This window comes from Triticum dicoccoides, chromosome 6A, assembly GCF_002162155.2.
Source record: "Triticum dicoccoides isolate Atlit2015 ecotype Zavitan chromosome 6A, WEW_v2.0, whole genome shotgun sequence".
NCBI lineage: Eukaryota > Viridiplantae > Streptophyta > Magnoliopsida > Poales > Poaceae > Triticum > Triticum dicoccoides.
Genome location: NC_041390.1, coordinates 393,069,561 through 393,082,589, shown reverse-complemented (window position 1 = coordinate 393,082,589; position 13,029 = coordinate 393,069,561). Strand labels below are relative to the sequence as shown.

General features: G+C 45.8%; 1 pseudogene; it reads left to right on the top strand.

Moving 5' to 3' along the window:
- The first annotated feature begins 9,593 nt into the window (after window positions 1-9,593).
- On the top strand, window positions 9,594-11,716 carry LOC119319207 (annotated as a pseudogene).
- Window positions 11,717-13,029: the final 1,313 nt, after the last annotated feature.

Genomic DNA, 13,029 nt, shown 5'->3' with positions numbered 1-13,029 from the left:
GGAGCCATCAAAATAAATAACTCTGAAGGTACTAACCCGAAGGTTGTCAATGGGCAACGAATAAAGCATTATATCTCAGGTATTCCTATCAATGTTGAAAATAATAGTATCCAAACTTTGACACTGGAAGAACACATAAAAGAGTCCTTCTGGAACACTCCAAAATCGTGAAAATAAAGAGGTATGTTATACGGTAAGTAAACGGACTCCAAAAAATCTGTAAAAATATATTTTATCAGTTTTGGAATATTTTAAAATTTTGGAAATAAAGAAACTTTCAGGAAGCATCCCCTGGTGGGCACAAGACACCAGGACGCACTAGGCGCGCGCCCAGGTGGGTTGTGCCCACCTAGGACACCTTCCATACTCTGTTTTTCTTCTGTATGCCTGTCCTCCAAGATAAAAAAATCTATATATACTCCCCGAACCTGTTGATCACCATATTGTGAAGAAATCCTCTATTCTCTTTCCTTGCTGTTTTTGGTCAGATTTATCAAGCCATGCATCATGTCTTCTTGCTCCTCCAACAACATGGAAGAAGATGCTTGGCTGATGAAGATCGAGACGAAGCAGGAGGAGCCTACGGACGCCCTCAAGGGAGACAAGGGCAAGAAAGCTACCTTGGATCTGCCCTCGGTGGTAGCACGAGAGCTGCTGGTCGAGGAGGAGGAAGAGGATATCCTTAAACCCTACCTTCCTCATCTTACTCCCGCTGAGATTGAGGCTTTTTCGCGTCATTGAAATAGTTCGCATACATAATAAGTATCTTACTCGCGAAAATATTCTGCATCAAGAGCATATCATCCATCTTCGGAGCGTCATCCCTCAGCTGGAGAACCTCTTGATCCTTAAGGATAGGATCGCTTCATCACCACCATCATCTTCTTCACCACCAAAAGAAAATTGAGTATCGGGTATGGGCACTCCCCTTGGCTTTCGCCAAGCTTGGGGGAGGTGCACCGGTATCGTATCATCCCACTATCTTTTTGCTTTTACTTATTTTAGTTCGATCCTTTTGCTTTAGATGAATAAAATTTTAGTTTGATCCTTTATTCTTTGAGAGTTTGCTTAGTGATCTATCCTTGTAATCGTGTGCAAGTTATATAATAAAGTTAGTTTGAGTTTTTGCTTTCTTTACTTTCATGTTGCAAATAAAGAAAAGAAATAAAGAAAGAAAAAGAGAAAGGAAATAAATTAAGAAAGGAAATAAATTGATAATATTATATACTAATCCAATGGTAGGTGATGGCACCACATAAGGAAAAATATAAGTAGAAAATTTTATTAGAGATTGACAAACATAGCATTAGTCAATGATGCAACTCATGAAAGAATTAATAAGGGAAGAGAAGATTCACATATAGATATACTATCCTAGAAATCTTTTGTGATTGCGAGCCCTCATCAAAATATTATATGCCAAAATTGTTGACACTGGACAAGGAAGACAACTTAATGGTTTATGTTTGTTTATATTCACATAGAAGTCATATTGTCATAGATCCTTTAACATGTGGTGCTTGCCCCTATCTTTGTTAGCCAAAAATTCTACATTAAGTAGAGATACTACTTATGCATCCAAAAACCCTTAAACCCAAATATTTTTCAAGTGTCCACCATACCTACCTAGGGATTGATCAAGATCTCTCAAGTAAGTTGTCATAGGTGCAAAAAGGCAATAAAAATTGCTTCTAAAAGTGTGAGATCATTTAGCGTAAGAGAAAATTGAGCGTTGTGCGAACTTTGATCACAAAGAATAAAAGCGACAGACTGCATAATAAAGGTTGTCATCTTAAGGGGCAATACAACGTGACGTTCTCTTGCACTAAGGGATTGAGCATACAAACAAATAAGCACATGGCAACCTATGCTTCCCTCTGCGAAGGGCCTATCCTTTATTTTTATGCACTTACTTTTATGCAAAGAGTCAAAGTTTTCCTTATATTCCTTTTATTTTTCTCCTTTGACAAGCATCAGGTGGTGAGGAAAGATCTAGGCACACATGTCTAGTTGAATATAGATGGCATGAGTTATTATTGTTGACATCACCTTGAGGTGAGTATGTTGTGAGGCAAAACTATAAGCCCCTATCTTTCTATGTGTCCGGTTGAAACACTTTGCTCATGGGTACGAGGTGAGTATTACCAATCATAGAAGACTATATGATGGTTGAGTATGTGGACTTGCCTAAAGGCTCCGACACGTGACCCTTCCTGAAAAGATGATGAATTGTAGTTGCAAAACTGACTGAGAACATAGTTTGTCGGTTTCTAATAGAGTTTTTTTGCTTTATACTTCAATTGTGTGATGAACTATTACTTATTCATGAGAAGTATATGATAAAAGTTCTATGATAAAAGTCCTATGTTTAATGTTGTTGCTGTTATAATAATCAACATGATGCTTCTATGTCCGTATTTGTTTTTATCGACAACCTCTCTCTCAAAGCATGTGGACACATTTTTCGATTTGGTTTTCGCTTGAGGACAAGCGAGGTCTAAGCTTGGGGGAGTTGATACGTCCATTTTGCATCATGTTTTCTTACTATTATTCATAATGTTTTTATCCATAATAATGCCTTTTGGAGTAATTATAATGCCTTTTCTCTCATAATTTGCAAGGAACACACCAAGAGGTAGAATTCCGGCAGCTAGAAATCTGGACCTAGAAAAGCTACGTCAGGCCACCTATTCTGCACAAATCCAAATGAGCTGAAACTTCACAGAGATTTTTTATGGATTATTTAAGAAATACTGGAGCCAATAAACACCAATGGGGGGCCACCAGGTGGGCATAACCCACCTGGGCGCGCCAGGCCCCCCAGGCGCGCCCTGGTGCGTTGTGGCCTCCTCGGCCCACCTCCGGTGCCCATCTTCTGGTATATAAGTCATTTTTACCTAGAAAATAATAAGGGGGAATTTTGGGACGAAGCGTCACCGCCTCGAGGCGGAACTTGGCAGGAGCACTTTTGCCCTCCGGTGGAGCGATTCCACCGGGGGAACTTCCCTCCCGGAGGGGGAAATCATCGTCATCATCATCACCAACAACTCTCCCATCTTGGGGAGGGCAATATCCATCAACATCTTCAACAGCACCATCTCCTCTCAAACCCTAGTTCATCTCTCATGTTCAATCTTGTTACCGGAACTATAGATTGGTGCTTGTGGGTGACTAGTAGTGTTGATTACATCTTGTAGTTGATTACTATATGGTTTATTTGGTGGAAGATTATATGTTCAGATCCATTATGCTATTTAATACTCCTCTGATCATGAACATGTTTATCATTTGTGAGTAGTTACTTTCGTTCTTGAGGTCACGAGAGAAATCATGTTGCAAGTAATCATGTGAACTTGATATGTGTTCGATATTTTGATAGTATGTTGTTGTTATTCCCTTAATGGTGTCATGTGAGCGTCGACTACATGACACTTCACCATATTTGGGCCTAAGGGAATGCATTGTGGAGTAGCAATTAGATGGTGGGTTGCGAGAGTGACAGAAGCTTAAACCACAGTTTATGCGCTATTTCGTAAGGCACTGATTGGATCCAAAAGTTTAATGCTATGGTTATAATTTATTTTTAATACTTTTCTCGTAGTTGCAGATGCTTGCGGGAGGGTTAATCATAAGTAGGAGGTTTGTTCAAGTAAGAACAACACCTATGCACCGGGTCCACCCACATATCAAATTATCAAGGTAGCGAACACAAATCGATCCAAGATGATGAAAGTGACTAGATGAAATTCCCGTGTACCCTCAAGAACGCTTTGCTTATCATAAGAGACCGTTTTGGCATGTCCTTTGCCTCAAAAGGATTGGGCTAACTTGCTGCACTTTTGTTACTACTACCGTTACTTGCTCGTTACAAATTATCTTGCTATCAAACTACTCCGTTACTTACAATTTCAGCACTTGTAGACATTACCTTACTGAAAACTACTTCTCATTTCCTTCTGCTCCTCGTTGGGTTGGACACTCTTACTTATCGAAAAGAGCTACAATTGATCCCCTATACTTGTGGGTCGTCAATTACAAGGTGTGAAGTTGAGTAAGACTCAAAGCCCGACCACGACAGAAGATAGAGAGAGAATGAAATTCATTCCCTATGCCTCAGCCATAGGTTCTATACGATATGCCATGCTGTGTACCACACCTGATGTTTGTATTGGCACTTATCTGGCAAAGAGGGTACAAGAGTGATCCAGGAGTGGATCACTGGACAGCGGTCAAAATTATCCTTAGGTGCCTTAAAGAGGACTAAGGAAATATTTCTCGGTTATGGAGGTGATAAAGAGTTCATCATAAAGAGTTACGTCGATGCAAGCTTTGACACTAATCTAGGTGAATCTAAGTCTCAATCTGGATACATATTGAACGTGGGAGCAATTAGCTAGAGTAGCTCCATGCAGAGCATTGTAGACATAGAAATTTGCAAAATACATACGGATCTGAATATGACAGACCCGTTGACTAACCTTCTCTCACAAGCAAAACATGATCACACCTTATTACTCTTTGGGTGTTAATCACATGGCGATGTGAACTAGATTATTGACTCTAGTAAACCCTTTCGGTGTTGGTCACATGGCGATGTGAACTATAGGTGTTAATCACATGGCAATGTGAACTATGGGTGTTATTCACATGGCGATGTGAACTAGATTATTGACTCTAGTGCAAGTGGGAGACTGAAGGAAATATGACCTAGAGGAAATAATAAAGTTTTTATTTTATATTTCCTTATTCATGATAAAGTTTTATTATTAATGCTAGAATTGTATTGATCGGAAACCTAAATACATGTGTGAATACATAAACAAACAACGTGTCCCTAGTGAGCCTCTACTTGACTAGCTCGTTGATCAAAGATGGTTAAGGTTTCCTAACCATGGACATGAGTTGTCATTTAATAATGGGAGCACATCATTAATAATGATGTGATGGACAAGATCCATCTGTTAGCTTAGCATAATGATCGTTCAGTTTTATTGCTATTGCTTTCTTCATGCCAAATACACATTCCTTCGACTATGAGATTATGCAACTCCTGAATACTGGAGGAATGCCTTGTGTGCTATCAAACGTCACAACATAATTGGTTGATTATAAAGATGCTCTACAGGTATCTCCAAAGGTGTTTTTTGAGTTGGCATGGATCGAGATTAGGATTTGTCACTCCGAATATCGGAGAGGTATCTCTGCGCCCTCTCGATAATACACATCATAAGCTCACAAGCAAACAACTAAGGAGTTAGTCACGAGGTGATGTATTACAGAACGAGTAAAGATACTTGTGGGTAACAAGATTGAATGAGGTATGAAGATACCGACGATCGAATCTCGGGCAAGTAACATACCGATGGGCAAAGGGAATTACGTATGTTGTCATAACAGTTCGACCGATAAAGATCTTCATAGAATTGGTAGGAGCCAATATGGGCATCCAGGTTCCGCTATTGGTTATTGACCGAAGAGGTGTCTCGGTCATGTCTACATAGTTCTCGAACCCGTAGGGTCCGCACACTTAACGTTCAATGACGATATAATATTATATGCTTTATGTGATTTGGTGACCGAATGTTGTTCGGAGTCCCGGATGAGATCACAAACATGACTAGGAGTCTCGAAATGGTCGAGAGGTAAAGATTGATATATAGGACGATGGTATTCGGACATAGGAAGTGTTTCGGGGGGTACCGGGTAGTTATCGGGTCACCGGAAGGGGTTTCGGGCACCCCCGGGAAAAGATATGGGCCAAGAGGGGGCCGGTGCGCCCCCATATGAGACAGCCAAGGTGGAGAAGGAAAGGAGAAGAGGAAAGGAAAGATAGGGAATAGGATTCCCCCTTCCTTTCCCCTTCCCCCTCTTTCCTTCCCCCTCCGATAGATATGGCAAGGGGGGCGACTAGGGAGGAGCCCAAGTAGGATTCGGTCCTACTTGGGGCGCCTCCTTGCCTCTCCCCTCCCCCTCCCACCTATATATATGTGCGGGCCGCCTAGCACACACAAGACAATTGTTTAGCCGTGTGCGGCGCCCCCCTCCACCGTTTACACACCCGGTCATATTTTCGTAGTGCTTAGGCAAAGCTCTGCGAGGATCACTTCACCATCACAATCACCACGTCGTCGTGCTGATGGAACTCATCTACTACCTTGACGTCTTGCTGGATCAAGAAGGCGAGGGACATCACTGAGCTGAACATCTGCAGACGCAGAGGTGTCGTGTGTTCGGTACTTGATCGGTTGAAGCACGAAGAAGTTCGACTACATCAACCGCGTTGAGAAATGCTTCTGCTTACGATCTACGAGGGTATGTAGACACACTCTCCCCTTCGTTCCTATGCATCTCCATGGATAGATCATTGTGTGTGCGTAGATATTTTTTGTTTTCCATGCAACGATTCCCAACAATAGACCACTTACTCGGGTTTGTGTATTCTGTCACTCACGCCATCCACTATAAGCGAATTATGAACATATTGCAACACCCTACAGTGGGGATCCCTCACATTTGCATGACATGGAGGCCACCATAGGACAGCACCAAAATAAAACATACAACTCACACCAACTACAATCATCTATCAACCCAAAGGACAAAACGGATCTACTCAAACATCATAAGATAGCCATAGATCATTGGGAAATAATATATGGCGTTGACCACCATGTTTAAGTAGAGATTACAGTGGGTAGAAGATAGGTTACACCGCTGCATAGAGGGGGAGAGAGTTGGTGTTGACGGCAGCGAGGTTGTTAATGTAGATCGTCGTCACGATGATTGCCCCGATGGCGCTCCGGTGCCACTTGGAGAGAGGGGAGAGAGCCCCCTCCTTCTTCTTCTTCCTTGGCCTCCCTCCTAGATGGGAGGAGAGTTTCCCCTCTCGTCCATGGCCTCCATGGCAGAGGGGCAGGAGCCCCTCCAAGATTGGATCTCTCCCTCTGTTCTCTTTTGTTTCACGCTCTCGTTTTCTTGCCAAAAACCGTTTCTTAAATATCCGGAGATCCATAACTCCGATTACACTGAGATTTTAACATGATTTTTCTCGGATATAAGCTTCCTTGCACCCGAAGTAGAGCTCCAACCGACTTATGAGGAGGGCACAACCGACCACCACGCGCCTGGACTACCTGGCGCGCCCAGGTGTCTTGTGGTGGCTGTGGGCCCCCATTAGCGATGATTCTACCTCCCAAATATCACAAATATTCCAAAATAATTCTGTATAAATTTTTTATCGTGTTTGGACTTTGTTTGATATGGATATTCTGCAAAACAAAAAACATGCAATATACAGGAACTGTCATTGGGCACTGGATCAAAAGGATAGTCCAATAAATCATATAAATTGCTGTCAAAAATATGTGAAAGTTGTATAATATTGGCATGAAACAATCAAAAATCATAGATACGACGGAGACGTATCAGTGTCCAGCCCCTCCCTCTCCCCCATTATATATAGGAGGCAAGGGAGAGGGCTGGGTCGCAGACCTAGCCCCTCCTCCAAGGAAGGGAGGCGGCAAGGGAGGAGTCCTCCCTCCCCATGGCACCTAGGGGTGCCTTCCCCCCTTAGGACTCTTCCGTCTCCACCTCTCCTTGGCGCATGGGCCTCTTGGGGCTGGTGCCCCTGGCCCATGTAGGCTAGGGCACCCCCTACAGCTTATGTGAGCCTCGGGGGCAGGTGGACCCCCAGACCCCTTTCGGCACTCCCGGTACAGTACCGATAATGTCCGAAACTTTTTCGACGACTGAAACATGACTTCCTATATATAAATATTTACCTCTGGACCATTCCAGAGCTCCTCGTGACGTCCGGGGTCTCATCCAAGACTCCAAACAACATTCGGTCACCAATGTACATATCTGGATACTACTCTAGCGTCACCGAACGTTAAGCATGCGGACCCTAGGGGTTCGAGAATCATGTAGACATGACCGAGACACCTCTCCGGTCAATAACCAATAGCAGGACCTGGATGCCCCTGTTGGTTCCCACATATTCCACGGAGATCTTTTATCGGTTGAACCACTATGTCGAGGATTCGGTTAATCCCGCGCAATTCCCTTTGTCCAGCGATATGTTACTTGTCGGAGATTCGATCTTTGGTATCTCCATACCTAGCCACATTGCTTGCAAGCTCTTTACGATGTTGTATTACAAAGAGGGCCCAGAGATATCTCTCCACCATACGGAGTGACAAATCTCAGTCTCGATCCATGCAACCCAACAAACACCTTTGGAAATACATATAGAGCACATTTATGATCACCCTGTTACGAAGTGACGTTTGATAGCACACAAGGCATTCCTTCGATATCCGGGAGTAACATGATCTTTTGGTCTAAGGAACTGATACTTGACATGAAGAAAGCTATAACAAATAACTAAACGATCTGATGCTAATCTTACGGTTGGGTCTGTCGATCACATCATTCTCCTAATTATGTGATCCCGTTATCAAATAACAACTCATGTCTATGGTTAGGAAACCTTAACCATCTTTGATCAACGACCTAGTCTAGTAGAGGCTTACTAGGGACAGAGTATTGTCAATGTATTCACACATATATTTAAGTTTCCGGTCAATACAATTATAGCATGAATAATAAATATTTATCATGAACGGGAAATATGACAATAACCATTTTATTATTGCCTCTAGGGCATATTTCCAACACATTCCACAATTGCTTATTAGCCAATGCAATTTCCGTTGTCGTTCCTTTCTCTAGAGAACTAAGCTCGTTAAGAATCACCAAAGAACGATACGCCGATTTTACAATGTAGATGCCGGACTTTTCCAACACCCATGCAAGGGAATCCACACCGCCAGTCAGATTCAAGTGGATATTGAGAATCACTTCATCCGGTTGAAGAAAAATTTCATGAATAACTAGCACATCCGAGTCACCCGTGTAGTCATCAATTAGCTCTGACACTTTGCTCAGTGGAGCGACGCCAGTTCTTCCCATAGCTGACGGCTAACGGTTGTGACGGAAATACAGATCGATTTACAATGTGTAGCAGTGCGAGCAAAACCCATTGTAGTTTCAATGTCTCGAATATGCAGCGGAGCAATACACCCTTTCTTGGCGGGCGTAGGGGAGAATATCAGGTGATACCGTCACTTGTATGCTCCCATCATACCAATTTGAAAAGGTCAAGTTTAAATGTTTTGAAAATTTTCAAAACAATTATGGATGTTCACAACACATAAGTCTACAAGGTCTAAAAGTTTCAGATCAAAATTCGGAGTACACATAGAGAAACAAAGAAGACAAAACCGAATGTGAATACTGTAGGTTTTGACACTGTTTATGCTTGTCTTTATCGACACTTTTATGTTGAATTTGTCTTTCATGTTTCTGTACATGTACTTTGAATTTTTCATCAGATTTTTTTAGGGATTGTAGACACATATGTTTTGAACATTCATAATTGTTTTTAATTTTTTTTGAAACATTTAAAATTGTTTTTTCCAAATTAGTATCACGGGAACATACAAGTGGTGGTATCATCTGATGTTCACCCGAGCGTCATGCACTTCCCTATAAATACGGGCGGTCACAAGCACGACTCAAAGCTCATCTCGAATGTACACGATGAAGCACGCCCACACCTAAGCAGGTGCAAGCTCGATCGCACACTTCAGTACTTCACTACACGCAGTACGTGCTGCTTCTCTAGCAGCGTATACCTAACACATCGTCGTCACCACCGTACTCTCTCACTCACGCGCGGTCCGCCGGCGATGGCGGGTAGGACGTTCGTGGACGCTGCGGTGCGCGCCATGCAGGAGTACGTGCGGGTGTCCGACCTGGCCCTAGCCGCCGCGGTGCTCTTCGCGTGCAACGCCGCCACGACCCGCCTGAAGTCGCGGGGCAGACCCATGCTGTGGCCGGTGTTCGGCATCATCCCCACCCTCTTCGCGCACCTCGACGACATCTACGACTGGGGCGCCGCCGCGCTAGCTCGCTCCGGGGGCACGTTCCCGTACCGCGGCATGTGGGGCGGGGGCTCCTCGGGCGTCATCACGTCCGTGCCGGCCAACGTCGAGCACGTGCTTAAGACCAACTTCTCCAACTACCCCAAGGGGCCCTACTACCGCGAGCGATTCGTGGAGCTGCTCGGCGACGGCATCTTCAACGCCGACGGCGAGGCGTGGCGCGCGCAGCGCCGCGCCGCCACGACTGAGATGCACTCGGCGCAGTTCCTCGAGTTCTCGGCCAGGACCGTCGAGCAGCTGGTGCACGGCCGGCTGATGCCGCTGCTGCAGCAGCAGCAGAGCCAGGGTGGCGTGACCGTGGACCTCCAGGAGGTCCTCCTCCGGTTCACGTTCGACAACATCTGCGCCGCGGCGTTCGGGGTGGACGCCGGGTGCCTCGCAGACGGCCTCCCGGACGTGCCGTTCGCGCGCGCCTTCGAGCGCGCCACGGAGCTCTCCCTCGCCCGGTTCGTCACGCCGCCCTTCGTCTGGAAGGCCAAGCGGCTCCTCTGCGTCGGCGGCGAGCGGCGCCTCGCGGAGGCCGCGCGCTCCGTGCGGGAGTTCGCCGAGTGGGCCGTCTCCGAGCGCCGGACCGAGCTGCGCAAGATCGGGAGCCTGCAAGACCGCTGCGACCTCCTGTCCCGCCTCATGTCCTCCTCGACGGGCCACTCGGACGAGTTCCTCCGCGACTTCTGCATCAGCTTCATCCTCGCCGGGCGCGACACCAGCTCCGTCGCGCTCGTCTGGTTCTTCTGGCTCCTGGCGTCCCACCCGGACGTCGAGGCACGCGTCCTTGACGACGTGCGGGCCGCCGACGGCGACGTCGGGAAGATGGACTACCTCCACGCGGCGCTGACGGAGTCGATGCGCCTCTACCCGCCGGTGCCCGTGGACTTCAAGGAGGCGCTCCAGGACGACGTGCTCCCGGACGGCACGGCGATCCGCGCGCGCCAGCAGGTGATCTACAACACGTACGCGATCGGACGGGACCCGGCGGCGTGGGGGGGGGGGACTGCCTGGAGTTCCGCCCGGAGCGGTGGATGAAGGGCGGAGACTTTGCTGGCGGCGCCGAGAGCCCGTTCAAGTACGTGGTGTTCAACGCCGGGCCGAGGCTGTGCGTGGGCAAGCGGTTCGCGTACACGCAGATGAAGACTTTGGCGGCGGCGGTGCTGGAGACGTTCGCGGTGAAGGTGGCGCCCGGGCAGGCGGTGAAGCCCAAGCTCAACACCACGCTGTACATGAAGAACGGCCTCATGGTGAGCTTCAGGAGGAGGGAGCAGCAGCAGGTCCATTGCACCACCGTGGCTGGTACTACGCATCAACTTTCAGTCCATCTCGCCTGACCACCCAAACAAACTGATTTATCACCAAATTTAATTTAACTGAACTTTCTTTTCCTCATTTTGGGATCGAACAGCGCAAGAATGATGGATCATGCCCTGCTTTGAACAGAAGTAAACTTAAAGGAATGTGATACAGATCTCTGAAGGTTCGCTTTCAACCATGCAGGCAATTTGATCAAGACGTTCGAGACGAGTGTATAATTACTGCTACATATATTGCCTCTACTTTATATTTCTCTGCTCCTCTCTCCGCCTCTATGTGGTCCTTGCTTGTCACCAATTATCGCGTCCACATGCGGTAAAGTTATACCGTTTCTCGTTAAATATGTTGTTATACATGAGTTTGGCAAATACAGTATTGATTTGGAATTTGATTTGATTTTGATATACAGAGTTCTCATCGCTCGGGGTGAAGAATTATAATCATTCACTCCCTCTATTTATTTAACATCATTTAGTTTTTTTTATTACGTTGGAAGTCAAAAGAGAATGTAAGAAAATATATACAGGTGGTAAAAATATATTTATATGACACGTAAAATTACCAACGTAAGAGTATATCATAGAATATAAAATGTAATTGTGTAGTCTTATGACTTATTTTTTTTGCGCCAATTTTTACAAAGTAAATCAACTTGAACGTGACTATTTGTATAGCAAACATAATTCTTAACGAAACGCCGTAAGAAACCCTCGGATGCAAACTAACTTATTACGCACCAAAGCTGAGACAATGTGAAAATGAGGCAATAACATCTTAGTTTGGTTGGTGTATTTGCTAACTAAATAACATAAGCGAACACTAAGAAAAAGCAAATTAAACATATTTGACCAATAATATAACCAGTTTTCATTAAAATTGAGTGCGCAAGTCACGAAGTAGGCATTGAATTGCCCCCCCCCCCCAACCCCCCATGCCAGGGCCCGCCGAGCCGGCTTGTATGCCGGAGAACTACTCTTTGAAAGCCATCGGAAGAATGGTGGAGGAAGAGATTGGGGGAGCAGTGGAGGGGTGTGGTTCTTGCCCGGCGTCTGCCCTCGTTTACATAGTGGCCGGACGGAAGGAGCTCGGACGGCATTGCGTTTAATGTCAGCCCGTTCATGAACCGACGTGTGACCGGAGTAGGTTTCTCGACTTCCAAGCGGGGGTTAATGACGGTGTATGAATGCGGCGAGGAGGCGTGTTTAGCCGGGCGTACAGCGGCCGGCGCGCCGCTTTAATGGTGGAGGCAGTGAGAGTCGGGCATGGGAGCGGTCCAGACTCCCGCAAAGTTCCCTCACTTTTGTCACCGGTTTGCGAGAGAAATCGCGTCCGAACCGCTCTGTAGACCGATACAGATCGGTATTAGATGGTTTCCGCGGTCCGGGCAGCCCGATCCGTACGGTTGCGGGAGGTTTACGGTCCGCCTTGAAGATGCCCTTATTTACATGTATATGAGACTAGTAAATATCCAAATACTAGTACGGTACATGTAATCACTCCTCCGAATAATATTAACATGCTATTTGAGACGTGGCTTAATGGGATTGAGCCTCAAACAGCGAGACACATTCGTGTAGGAGTATGTACTTTATTATGGGCTATCTGGAATTGCAGAAATGATTTGGTCTTTAACAAAACAACATATACTCATTTTTTGCAGGTTATCTTTCGAGCCACTGCGTTGATCCGTATGTGGTCGCTACTCACTCCGACGGAG